Here is a 14,191-nt window from a genome sequence, read left to right as displayed (position 1 = left end):
ATGGCACTGGTTTCGTGGCGATCGGACTCCGTTTGAAAATCGACAACCGAGATCGTCCATAAATCTCTTCAGATGATTGGGGGTCGAATCGGAAGATCGGAAGCTAGGATCATCATCAGTGCATTGTTTTGAGTCCATTGGTGTGTTCGGATCGTCGATCGGACTCTAGCGGCTAGAGGCGAGTCGATCGAGCGATCAAGTGTCTCGATAATTCTCTGGCCCATTGATTTTAGAATTCATTGGTAAAATTTATGTGTTTATTGAATTGTGTTGAGCATTAGAAAAATATTGTGAGTCAAAATAATTAATTGTCAGACTATCTACCTTTAGTCATGATTTGTGATGTGTGGCGGAGTCGAAAAAATAATGAAGTCTTGGTGACCCGATTCCCTTTAAAATAATAAATTGTTGGAAATTTGAAGTGTTTTCTAGCAGGTCCTTGGCCCGTTATACGGGGACTAAATGTTCGTAATTTAGGGGAGGTTCTGTCAAATTTTCAGTAGGATTCTTCCGAGTCGAGATTCTTAGACAGTCAGTCCTAGGAATCTAAACATAGGGTTAATTGTCAAATGTTTCAATGTTATTGATTAAATTGTTTTCCGTGATTAAATAATCTGTCTGTTCGGCTCGCTCCACCCGAGGCGTCGGAGCAGAGCTAGGAGGTCGTCAGATCTGTGAGTTAAAGTCATATATCTGCTTACGTGTGTCATGCTAAGATTTTTTTCGTGATATCTCTTATTAAATGATTAATATTTTAATTATTTAGTTATTTACTATTTATATATGGTTCATTTTCTGCATTATGATTTTATTGATTTCGTGTTGACTTAGGATGGGACAGCTGTAGAACATGCTATTTAATGAGTTACATCAGGACCGTGTGCACACCGGTAGGAATCTGAGATAGATAATAAAAATGATAAAATTTTAAAAGGTAAATTTAGGGCTTACCCTGGTCGGGAATTGCTCTCTAGGCTGAGTAAAGTGAGTTTGCCGTAGTAAAGGTCCCTGGTCAAGTATTGCTCTCTGGGCGCCAGCTTATTTAGAAACCTAAGTGACCAGACTGGCCTTAAGGACCTTGGTCGAGCTTCGCTCTCTAGGCACTAGTCTTACTGGAGTAAGAGAGCCGAAAGGCTAAGACTGATAGTGATAATTAAGTGACCAGACTGCAGCTAAGGACCCTAGTCGAGCTTCACTCTCTGGGCGCCAATCCTGTTAGAATGAGAGAGTCGAGATGTTAGTGTTGGAATTAGGGTTCTGCCGAGGTACTTCGTCCCGTGGTATGAAATAAAAATTTATTTTATTTTATTTTGCAGAAGCATAGCATGACATGCATATTTTATTTTAATTAAACAAATATTTTATTGAAGTTTTATATTTTATTTGGGATATATGATTTTAACTCACCATCAAGATTGACAGTCTCAATTTCACTGTTTTCCAGGTGTGGCTAGTTTTTTTGTAGTGTTTTTTCATCTAGCAGCCTGATTCCTTCATCCTCGGGTTAGATGTGTTATGGAAATCGGGTTAGTTTCCACCAACAAATAAGCTATTAAATAAATAATAAGAAAAGAAACACCAGAACTTTAACGAGGTTCGGCAAAAATTATGCTTACTTCCTAGGGCACTACCAAAATAATATTTCTTAATTCAATAGAATTACAAAGAAATATTAATAAGAAGAGAGAAGAGAAATACAATTTAGTCCATATAAATATAAGGTCCATTGTTTTTCTTGACACTTAGAAAAGGAGAGAAGGCCCACTATTTATAGCCTTAGGACTACTTCTTCCTTGTCTTAGCTTTTCAATGTGGGATAAAGGAGTCAAGAATAACAAATCTCCACCTTGGCGACTTCTTAAGCTCAATCAAACATTCTTTTTTTTTCTCTCATCATAAATTTAGCAATGCCTCTAAATGCGCTTGAAGCGTCCATTTTCAAATTTTTAAAATATTTATCAAGTTCAAATAATGTTGGACACCAGTTACTACTTTCGTAGTCATATCTACAGGATTTTCAGCAGTTGGGATTTTCTGAAGAAGTATCTCACCTTCTTCAAGAATTTCTCTCACGTAGTGATAACGAACATCAATATGCTTTGTCCTTGAATGATAGACTTGGTTTTTAGCTAAACAGATAGCACTCTAACTATCACAATGCACTTTGAGGTGCTTCTAATCAATTCCCAAGTCTTTCACCAACCCCTGAAGCCAAATTGCCTCCTTTACAGCTTCTATAACTGCCATATACTCTGCCTCTGCTGTAGACAAAGCAACCGTTGACTGCAAAGTAGACTTCCAACTAACTGGTGCTTTTGCAAGTGTAAACACATAACCAGTAGTTGACCGACATTTATCCAAATCAACTGTGTAGTCAGAATCACAATATCCAACCACTCAGACCAAACTTCTCATCCTGCTCAAACATAAGAATCTTTCTAGCTTCACCTAATTCCTTCATTTCAAACTCTTGATTTAGTTGAGCCTTTAACTATTCTATTTCTCCTCTATTCTTTGATGCAATAAGCATATCATCAACATAACAAAGGAGAAGATAGATAAAGGATCCATCCTGTAGCCTTTTCAAGAATATACAATGATTGCTTCTTGTGTACTTTGCCTTATTATAAACTTATCAAATCGTTTATACCACTGCCTCGGTGATTGTTTCAAACCATACAATGATCTGTTCAATTTGCAGACCAAATTTTCTTTTCCAGCAACCCTAAAACCTTCAAGCTGATCCATGTAGATTTCCTCTTCCAAATTACCATGCAAGAATGCAGTTTTTACATCCATTTGAAATAGTCCCAAATTCAATTGTGCTACCAAGGCCAACAATATTCTAATGGAGGAATGCTTCACCACTAGAGAAAAAATTTCATTGTAGTCAATTCCTATCTTCTGAGCATAGCCCTTAGCTACTAATCTTGCCTTGTAGCGAACATCATTCTTGTTAGGAAATCCATCCTTCTTTGCAAATATCCATTTGCAACCAATTGCCTTCTTTCCCTTAGATAGACTAGCTAGCTTCGACGTCTGGTTTTATCTCAAGGGATTGCATTTCTTCCTTCATAGCCATTTTCCACTTATCTGCCTCAGAGCTCTGTACAGCTTCAATATAAGTGGCTGGAACATCAATATTTGTAGATACAAAGGTTACAAAATCTTCAAAATAAGCAGGTTTTCTAGTGTTCCACATTGGCTTACTTAATGCAATTGACTCATGTTGCCGTGGAGGTTCTTGTGCTAGAACCTCTACTTCATCACCTGATTCATCTTCTAACTCCCCTTCTTCTATAGGAGTAGATTTATCAGACTGATCTACTGTTGGTTCAATACTTCTACTACCATCAAACTGCACCTGTTTGGGAGAATGCTCCACCTGCTGTGAAGCTCCATTTATCTCCTGCTTTTCTACCTTTTTCATCATAATAGATTCTTCAAAGGTAACATCTCTGCTGAAGATTATCTTCTTTGAGTCTGGACACCATAGGCGATATCCTTTTACACCTGATGATATCCCCATGAAAATTGCTTTTTTTGCCCTCTGATCTAACTTTAATTCCTTAATATAATAATATGCAGTGGAACCAAAAACATGTAAGGAATTATAATTTGTAGCAGGTTTTCCATACCATGCCTCTAAAGGTGTTTTACCGTTGATAGCAGTTGATAGCAAACGATTAATGAGATGATAAGCGTATGTTACAACTTCAGCCCAGAACTATCTGCCTAACCCACCATTAGACAACATAAACCGAACTTTCTCCAGTAGAGTCTGGTTCATCCTTTCTGCCACCCCATTCTATTGTGGTGTATTTCTGACAGTGAAGTGTCTCACAATACCTTCATCTTGGCAGACTTTCATAAAAGGATCACTTGTATACTCTCCTTCATTATCTGTTCGGAGACGTTTGATCTTTCTGCCCGTTTGAATTTCTACCATCTTTTTCTAGGTGAGAAAATCTCCTAACACTTCATCCTTTTTCTTCATAGTGTACACCTACAATCTCCGGGAAAAATCATCAATGAAGGAAACATAATAATGTTTGCCTCCCCTTGAAGTTGTCTTGGAGGGTCCCCTAATGGGTGCTACTCGTGTTAGCTACAATCTAAGGCAGTGTACCTATCGATGCAGTCTAGCACTAATGGCAAGTATCAAGGTCGTATTCCTCGGGAAAGCGAAAGCCCAGAGTTACTCCTTTGTTCTTTGTTATATTAACCTAAAATGGATGATGAATAAATTCTAAACTAACTATTAACTACGAGCTAAGTTCCGAGGGAGATGCAGGAGTAATTGATAAACGAAATAATCAAGACAAGAAGACAAACCCAAAGGGAATCTAAACTAGTTGGCAACCGAACAAAAGATAAAGGATCGGTGAGTCTAATTATGCTACCCGTGGATGAATTCTTAACCGAATTCGGTTTCTCTCTCGAGATAACTGAATTCCTAAACCTAATAACCTAAAGTTGGAATCTCTTCCTAACGATTGATTCTTAAATTAGCATTAAACTTTAATCCGCCTCTATTAAGCTTTGTTAATTCTTAATCCGGCTAGTTAATTATCCTTATCTCTAAGTGATTATTAACCAGTTCTTGTTATTCAAAATTCCAATTGCCAAACGGATTTCTCAATCTCATAAAGCAATCTAAACATCACAATTCACAATGTCTCATGAATAATGCATAATCTTATTAATACTGAAAACAAGAAGAATACAAAACCTACTCAAACAATCCAACAATATAATATCAAGCCAACATAGTAAAGAAATCCCAATGGATTAAATCAGTCTAGCTAAACATGTTCATGTTTAAAACAATCTAGGAAATCAATTACAATGAAAGAATAATGAAAATAAAACATGTACACCCTTTTCTCTCGAATTGGATGAACAGCTCCAAATCTAGATCTACACTTTGATTAATCTCCCAAACTGCCTCTTGAATTGCTCCAATCATTTTTGCACTCGGAATCTTACGATTCCGGATTCTTACCACCGCAACTCTCTCGCGACTCAAGATTGTGCGAGAAACGAACCGACCACTAGGGCTCAATGTCACTTTTTTCCCTCTTCTTTTCTTTCTCTCGGAAAATTCATTTTTTCTTATATATTTAACTCAAGACGGCCGCATCGGTAAACCGTGGATCTCACCAACTAGGGTTTCACCATGACCGTGTTGCTCCCCGTGCTGGAGGCCGTGGTGGCTATGGAAACCGTGCCCAAACTATTGTTTTGAAGACCAAGTTTTGATCGTTGGTCACGGCCAGAGTCCAGGCCGTGATGGTCAGCACGGCCTTGACTCAGGCCGTGCTCAATGTGTGCAACGCGGGCTCTTGTCCGATCTTGATGAATTCTCGTCCGTTTCCACATGTATTGATCTATAATTGCTTAAACACCGATGATGGTCCTATAAATGTTCCTGAAATGCAAAAGAACATACAACACGGGTGATCTGGGAATAAAAGCACAATAATTGCTAAGAACATACGCAATAATATGCAAGCAAATATGTGTAAAACTATGCTCATTAAATTACCCCACACTTAAGCTATTGCTTGTCCTCAAGCAATTAACAACTCAACCCACAAAACTACAGTTAGCAATTCATTTCAGTTTATGCCCCTAGTCCACAATAGAGAGTATTCAACACATCTCAAAGGATACTCAATCATAAATCAAATTACAAATCATTAACAAAGAATGGAAATAATATTAATGCATGAGTAACTTAAATGACAACTCAACACCAACATCATGAACCAATGCCTCACAAGGATCACTCAAGTCGCTCAAAGTGTATATTAGGTAAATAACAAATCCCTCAAAGCAAATGTACAAGACCCGCTCACCATAAGCTTGCTTATAAATCATATCTTCGCTACTGTGAATAAGTAAATACCAAAATCAAAGGGTTTTTACCAAGGTTGTAATGGGGCTAGGGTAAAGGTACGGAGATTTGGACAGAAGTATGAAAATGCTGGAATTCGTGCGATAAACAATATTATATGCTCAAAGGATTAAATGCCTAAGATCACAAAAAGAATCATTTACTAAAATCCCTACTTCATAGAATAACGCTCGCAAATGCTCTAAATCCAATAAAAAGATAAATAATTAAAGAGATTTGTTTATTATATTTTTTTTCTTCTTCTTTTTCTTTTCTTTTTCTCTTTTTTTTTTTTTTTAAAGAAATGAACTAGCAGCTTATTAGCGACCGCCGCATACAACTCGAATAAACATAAAGAATAACAAATACAAATTGGATCAAGGGGAGCATTTAAAATATCAAAAAGATTTAGTGAATTTACCAACATAGCAACTAGCATTTTAATCCCACATAAAGTCGAACATATCACAGAAAGAAATTCCAGCATAATGGTAAAGGAAAGATAAATGTAAAGAATGGTATAATTGAAGTGTATAGGTGTAGATTATGAAGAAAAGGTTAAGGCTCAAAAATTGGCTAACTAATGGAAACATAAGGTGGTAGGCTTTTGGTCAAATGTGGGGAATCCTAAATCGCCCAAATCATCTCATGGTATTCACAATATTCATATAACTTCAACACGCATTACAAAGCAAGTTCTAGAAGCAAAGTTAAGTACAATGCACACTCAAACAAGAAATATAAAGAGCATAAGCATAATGAATGCTCAACTGGCTCAAAATCTCACTTTCGGTGTGGTATTAGGTGCGCTTGGTTCGCAACATCATTAATTGAATCATTATTTAAGAAACACATGCATATGATATTATCAACATTCTAAGTTAAAATTCGACAATTCGAAAAACAATTAAATAACACCGGTTTAACCCGGCAAGGTTGATGTGTAAAACACCATAAATTGTTTTCCAAGGACAATGAATAACAAAGAAAAGTAACTACAATTCTATAAATCAAGTCATCAATCAGCTCAAAATTAGCATACTCAAGTGCATAAAAAACACAATGTCCTAACATCTCCTAAAAATACACAACACCTAGCCATAGCAATTAAAAATCCATATGAGAGATTAGGGTTTACCCATAAGCACCCCACACTTAAAGAACACACTGTCCTCAGTGTAAAATGTTATGGATACCCCACATGGAATGCTCAACTAAGAGAACAAAAGCAATACAATCCAAGTGCATGACATGTATGAAAAATAAAGTAAATAAATGCGGAAAATAAAAAGATCTAGGGGATCGCCCCCGATCATCCATCGAGGGCCGATGTTGTGGAAATTCAAGTGCCTCCTCAGTAGAATCCGAAAATAATAAAATAAAAAAATAAAATCAAAACTGAAAATATGAAAACTAAAACTAATAAAATGTTTCAAAACAAAAGGTAAAAAAAAATTAGAAATTAAAGATAAAAATTGGGGTGCCTCCCAAAAGCGCTTCTTTTTTATGTGATGAGTCTTCTTAGCTCTGGACTCATGGTGAAAGGCAAATGGGCGTGATCGACGACCATCCATCCTTCTTCCAAGCAAATGGCTTCAAATATCCGCTTAGAGGGATAATCGTCAACTTCCTCTTCCCATACCAAGCAAGTCGCCAGATAATGGGCAAAACTCGCTCCTCGTATAATTGCATGTAGTCATGATGTTTCAGGGGCTCTTCCAATTTGAAAGCTAGAGTTTCAACAATTGGAAGGATCGACGGTTGGGCAATTTCTTCAGGGAGTGTTGATGGTTTTCTTGATCCCCGGCTTGGTTCTCTTGCTAGAAGAAACTCGAGCTCCTCCAAGACTTCTTTATTGGATAACTCATGCTCATCTTCCATCATCGAAGGGACTTGTGGAAAATCTACCAACAATTCCTCTAATCGCAACTCAAAGATCATCAATCGTACATTCCCGCTGATAGTCTTTCGGAGGAATTATGTTCGCCTCTTCCTTTTCTCGGGTTCCATCTCCATGTTCAAGAGATCGTCCCGCATGGGAAGCATCATCATCAAACATAGTAGATAAACCAGGAAAAATTCTCACCCCGAACGCAAAGTGATGGCGCTCAAATGCTCCCTCGGATTCGGTGAGCGTTTGATGGAGTTTTCAATTGCTCTGCCGCTAGTAATCGAAAGATCAAGCCTACTTGATGCTCTATGTTCTTAATCGAGGCTTGTTGATCTTCAAGTATCCTCTCCGTTTGTTGGAATCATATCAAGACTTGTAATGAACCTCATCATCGGCCTCCTCCGACACTAACTCTTCATCTTGAGTTGAAGGTGCAACATTAGGTCATTGATGTAGTTGCTGAAATCCTAGTGGTTCTTGGCCATCTAAGCTCCATCCAAAGGGTGAATGAGTGCTCCACTCTTGATTATAGGTGCTTCCATACGAGTCATTTGGCCAACTTCCCGTATAATTCACCTGTTCACAGTTATAAGAACAATGAGCAACATCACTATACAATGGACAATCATTACACACATGTAAACCACAACAAAATTCACAAAAGACTTGAGATGAAAGGATAGGAGAAGAGAGTTGATCGGTAGCCCTGCAAAACGATTCCACTCGAGCATCTAAAGATGTACGGGCATCCCAATTTTTAGCACTCTCTTGGTTCCTGATCCCATTTTCCAATGTATCATACAAAGAGTTTAAATTTAGCATTGAACCTCCTTATCATTCACTATATGAATCATAAACTTAAACTAAATAAATATGTACAAAAATAAAATAATTAAACAAATAAAAATAAAAATCATAAAATAATAAGAAAGAAAAAAAAATGGCTAAATTAACAAATAGCAAATTTCACTCTAGTTTTCAAACATTCCCCGGCAACGGCGCCAAAAACTTGATGGGTGCTACTCGTGTTAGCTACAATCTAAGGCAGTGTACCTATCGATGCAGTCTAGCACTAATGGCAAGTATCAAGGTCGTATTCCTCGGGAAAGCGAAAGCCCAGAGTTACTCCTTTGTTCTTTGTTATATTAACCTAAAATGGATGATGAATAAATTCTAAACTAACTATTAACTACGAGCTAAGTTCCGAGGGAGATGCAGGAGTAATTGATAAACGAAATAATCAAGACAAGAAGACAAACCCAAAGGGAATCTAAACTAGTTGGCAACCGAACAAAAGATAAAGGATCGGTGAGTCTAATTATGCTACCCGTGGATGAATTCTTAACCGAATTCGGTTTCTCTCTCGAGATAACCGAATTCCTAAACCTAATAACCTAAAGTTGGAATCTCTTCCTAACGATTGATTCTTAAATTAGCATTAAACTTTAATCCGCCTCTATTAAGCTTTGTTAATTCTTAATCTGGCTAGTTAATTATCCTTATCTCTAAATGATTATTAACCAGTTCTTGTTATTCAAAATTCCAATTGCCAAACGGATTTCTCAATCTCATAAAGCAATCTAAACATCACAATTCACAACGTCTCATGAATAATGCATAATCTTATTAATACTGAAAACAAGAAGAATACAAAACCTACTCAAACAATCCAACAATATAATATCAAGCCAACATAGTAAAGAAATCCCAATGGATTAAATCAGTCTAGCTAAACATGTTCATGTTTAAAACAATCTAGGAAATCAATTACAATGAAAGAATAATGAAAATAAAACATGTACACCCTTTTCTCTCGAATTGGATGAACAGCTCCAAATCTGGATCTACACTTTGATTAATCTCCCAAACTGCCTCTTGAATTGCTCCATTACTGTTTTGCACTCGGAATCTTACGATTCCGGGATTCTTACTCACTGCAACTCTCTCTCGCACTCAGTATTGTGCAGAAAACAAACCAGCCACTAGGGCTCAATGTCACTTCTTTCCCTCTTCTTTTCTTTCTCTCAGAAAAATTCATTTTTTCTTATATATTTAACTCAGCACGACCGTGGTCAAGGTTGCTAGTCGACGGCCGAGTCCATGCCGGCCGAAACCGTGGATCTCACCAACTAGGGTTTCACCATGACCGTGTTGCTCCCGTCTTGGCCACCACGGCCGCGTCGAGGCCGTGGTGGCTACGGAAACCGTGCCCAAACTATTGTTTTGAAGACCAAGTTTTGATCGTTGGTCACGGCCAGAGTCCAAGCCGTGATGGTCAGCACGGCCTTGACTCAGGCCGTGCTCAGTGTGTGCAACGCGGGCTCTTGTCCGATCTTGATGAATTCTCGTCCGTTTCCGCACGTATTGATCTATAATTGCTTAAACACCGATGATGGTCCTATAAATGTTCCTGAAATGCAAAAGAACATACAACACGGGTGATCTGGGAATAAAAGCATAATAATTGCTAAGAACATACGCAATAATATGCAAGCAAATATGTGTAAAACTATGCTCATCATTCCCATACATCAGAGTGAGCATAATCCAGAATACCCTTAGTATCATGGATTATAGTACCAAAATTCACTCTTATTTGTTTCCCCTTAACACAATGTTCACAGAAATTCAATTTGCAGACTTTCACTCCCTGCAATAATCCTTGATTTGTCAGAAGTTTCAAGGATTTTTCGCCTGCATGTTCTAAGTGCATATGCCACAAACTGGTTGCTTCTAGTTCTGATTATAACTAGAAATTGTTGTTGTTGTACCAATAACTGGATTACCAAGATAGTAATACAAGTTATTACTTTGTTGAACACCTTTCATCACAACAAGTGCCCCATAGATAACTTTCAAAGTTCCATTTTTTTAATGACAATAGTGAAGCCCTTTCTTGCTAGAACTCCTAAAGAAATAAGGTTTCTTGTCAAACTTGGCACATATCTGACATCAGTTAGAATTCTAATTAATCCATCATGATTCTATAACCGAACTGATCCAATTCCAGCAGTTTTGCAAGTGTTGTCATTTGTTGTTTAGACAACTCCACCCTCTGTTTCTTTGAAATCAGAAAACCATTCCTTGTTGGGACACATATGGTGGCTATAGCCTGAATCAAGAACCCAAGCTCCTAAATTACTGGTTGATGGCATCATTACTAATGAAAGATCAGAATCACATTCAGCTACATTTGTATCTGCAACAACTTTCTCTTTGGCTATTTCTTTCAGCTTCGGACAGTCTTTCTTCTAGTGCCCTTTTTCCTGACAAAAGGCACATTGGTCTTTGCCAACTCTAGACTTCAATCTTCCCTTCTTCCCTTTACTTCTTTTCTCTGAACGGCCTCTCACTACCAAAGCTTCCGCTGCACCACTAGAGCTACCCTTTTTATCTTTTCTTTGTAATTCATAATTGTATAAAGCAGCAGAAACCTCATTGAGAGACACCTCAGCCTTCCCATGGAATAAAGTAGTCTCAAGGAATTCAAATTCTTCTGGAAGAGATCCCATAACATCAAGGCCAAATCTTCATCTTCAAATGTCACATCTAAATTCATCAAGTCAGCAACAGGCTAATTGAAGTTTGTTGTGTGATCATTCATTATGGTACCAGGAACATATGTGAATCTGAACAATCTTTTCTTCATATGAAGTTTATTTTAACTGCTCTTTTTCAGAAATTTTTCCTCTAGTGCTTTCCACAATTTACTAGCAGAAGTTTCTTTACAGAATGCATATTTCTGCTCTCTGACAAGCACGATCGAATTGCACCACATGCCAATCGATTAATTGTTTTCCACTCCTTCTCCTCCATACAGTCCGGTTTCTCATCTTCAATGGCAACATCTAGACCTTGTTGGAATAAGACATCTAGAACTTCATCTTGCCATATACCGAAATGACCGATACCATCAAATATCTCCATCACAATTCTGGAATTCGCCACTTCATTTCTCACTGAAATTGATGAATTTGGTGCTACTATTGTGGTTGGTGTAGAGGTACTTTCCTTGTCAGCCATTTCTGCTTCGATCTATATTAATAGCTTTCAAATACAATGTGGAATGACCCAGATTCTTTTCTGATATGAAAGATCAATTTAAACTACAACCACTCAGCAACCTGGCTCTGATACCAATTTTTATGGAAATCGAGTTAGTTTCCACCGACAAATAAGCTATTAAATAAACAATAAGAAAAGAAACACCATAACTTTAACGAGGTTCGGCAAAAATTATGCTTACTTCCTCGGGCACTACCAAAATAATATTTTTTAATTTAATAGAATTACAACGAAATATTAATAATAAGAGAAAGAAGAGAAATACAATTTTGCCCATAGAAATATAAGGCCCATTGTTTTTCTTGGCACTTGAAAAAGGAGAAAAGGCCCATTATTTATAGCCTTAGAACTACTTCTTCCTTTTCTTAGCTTTTCAATATGGGATAAAGGAGCCAAAAATAACAAGATGTAACTAAATTCATTGGTATGTTAATTTTTAAAATTCTAGATTCTCCGTAGTAGAAATTTTAGACTTATCAGTTTGTAATTTTATGTAAATTTAGGTCTTACCTAATTATGCTGGTAGACCGAATTAAAAATGTAGGATTTGATGATTAAGGTTAGTTGTGAATCAGTGCTTTGGATTGAGTCTGAATTTCAATTTGATTGAGTTAGTGAATGGTCAGGTCGTGTAGTCACTATATGAATTTTACATCACTACATGTTATGTGATTTGTTGTACTTTAGTGACAAAAGAGGACATCACTAAACTTATTGATGAACAAAACACATTAGAACTGATGTTATGTTTAGTTAGCAATGGTTATTTTTTATCACTATTTTTCACGACGTGTGAAAAGTTTACATAAAATTACATAAATAACTTAAACCGCTGATCTATTACTATTTTTTATATATATTTTTTAATAAATATAGAAATGACATATTGTCAATCAAATATAACCAAGAAGTCATTACATTTAGAAAAGATAAACTATTCACTTAATTTAAGTTTTATGTTATATATAGGAATATAAATATAATATTTGTGAAATATGAAAATAACATATGATAAAGAAATTACGAAAAGATTCTAGTCGTGTTCCAACACTTTGCATTTTTCTTTTATGATAAGAGCTTTATTTTAGTCTCTCAACAATTATGTTAATGCATGAAAAGAAATCCATGTCTAAAGTAATAAGTTTTATGTTTGAAGTTGATTGCCATTGTAATGCTTCAATATATCCCAATTAGCTATATAATACAAAAGGAGCAGATAGATTGGGAATGCATTGGTGGCTTTGCTAGTGGAGTTGTTGCATTCATGACTAGACTTTCATTAGTGGGTTTGGTCACCTTTGCTCCCTCTTTGTGGAAAGCAGAAAGCATTATTCATGCATGATTAAAGCTACACATCCATAGTCGGGCGCCAACGTTTTGAAAGAAAAACAATAGAATGTTAAGTTTGAATTACTTTACTAAATTATATAAAAAAAATATGTGACTAAATATTTAAATAATTTTTTATGTTTCTTTTATTACTATTCTCTCATAATTGATCAAGAACTTTCACTTTTTCTTTTCTTTCCTCTTGAGAAAATTAATATTCAAATTTCAAGCAGGTATTTGATTTCAAGAGATTTTCCTTCTGAATATTATATATATAAAGGAATCACTTTGATGGATACATAAGTACAATTTGCATAATCCTTTTACAACGATCCTCTTCATACCAAAGTCGGTTTTTACTAGCCAAGCATGGATGGTGCCGTTCTATTTTGCATTTAGGAGAGATTCTATATATATAATAATAATATCGATATTGTAATGCACAGTAAACAACTAGTATTTTTTAAATTTAAATAATAAGATTTGCGTCAATCATCTACAATGTATATATATATTTTGAATATAAAATAAAAGTGATAAGTATAATTTTTAATAAATTTTTAATTTTAATATTATATAACTTAATAAAATAATTGATATTATTATTTTTAGAATTAAAAATTATTATCTAATTAGAAAATTAATTTATTATTAAAAATAATATGAAAATTATTTTCTAGAATTAGAATTATCACTTAATTAAAAAATTAATTTATTAGTTAATATAATATTAAAATATAATTAATATGTTATTTAATATGATAGTATTAGTATCATTATCTGATTGGAAAACTATTTATAGTTAATATAATATTTAAATATAATAAACATGCTACTTTTTAGGATTAGAGTCAGTGTTTAATTAGAAATGTAATTTATTAATTAATAAATTAATAAAAAAATTATAAAATTACATATAAGTTTGAATCCTACGTGTCAAAAATAGTGTACATATCAAAATAAAAATCCTACGTGTCAGAAATTAAGCACACGTATCAAAAACATTT

The sequence above is a fragment of the Ricinus communis genome, chromosome 4, assembly GCF_019578655.1.
Source record: "Ricinus communis isolate WT05 ecotype wild-type chromosome 4, ASM1957865v1, whole genome shotgun sequence".
NCBI lineage: Eukaryota > Viridiplantae > Streptophyta > Magnoliopsida > Malpighiales > Euphorbiaceae > Ricinus > Ricinus communis.
This window is presented reverse-complemented; position numbering follows the sequence as displayed.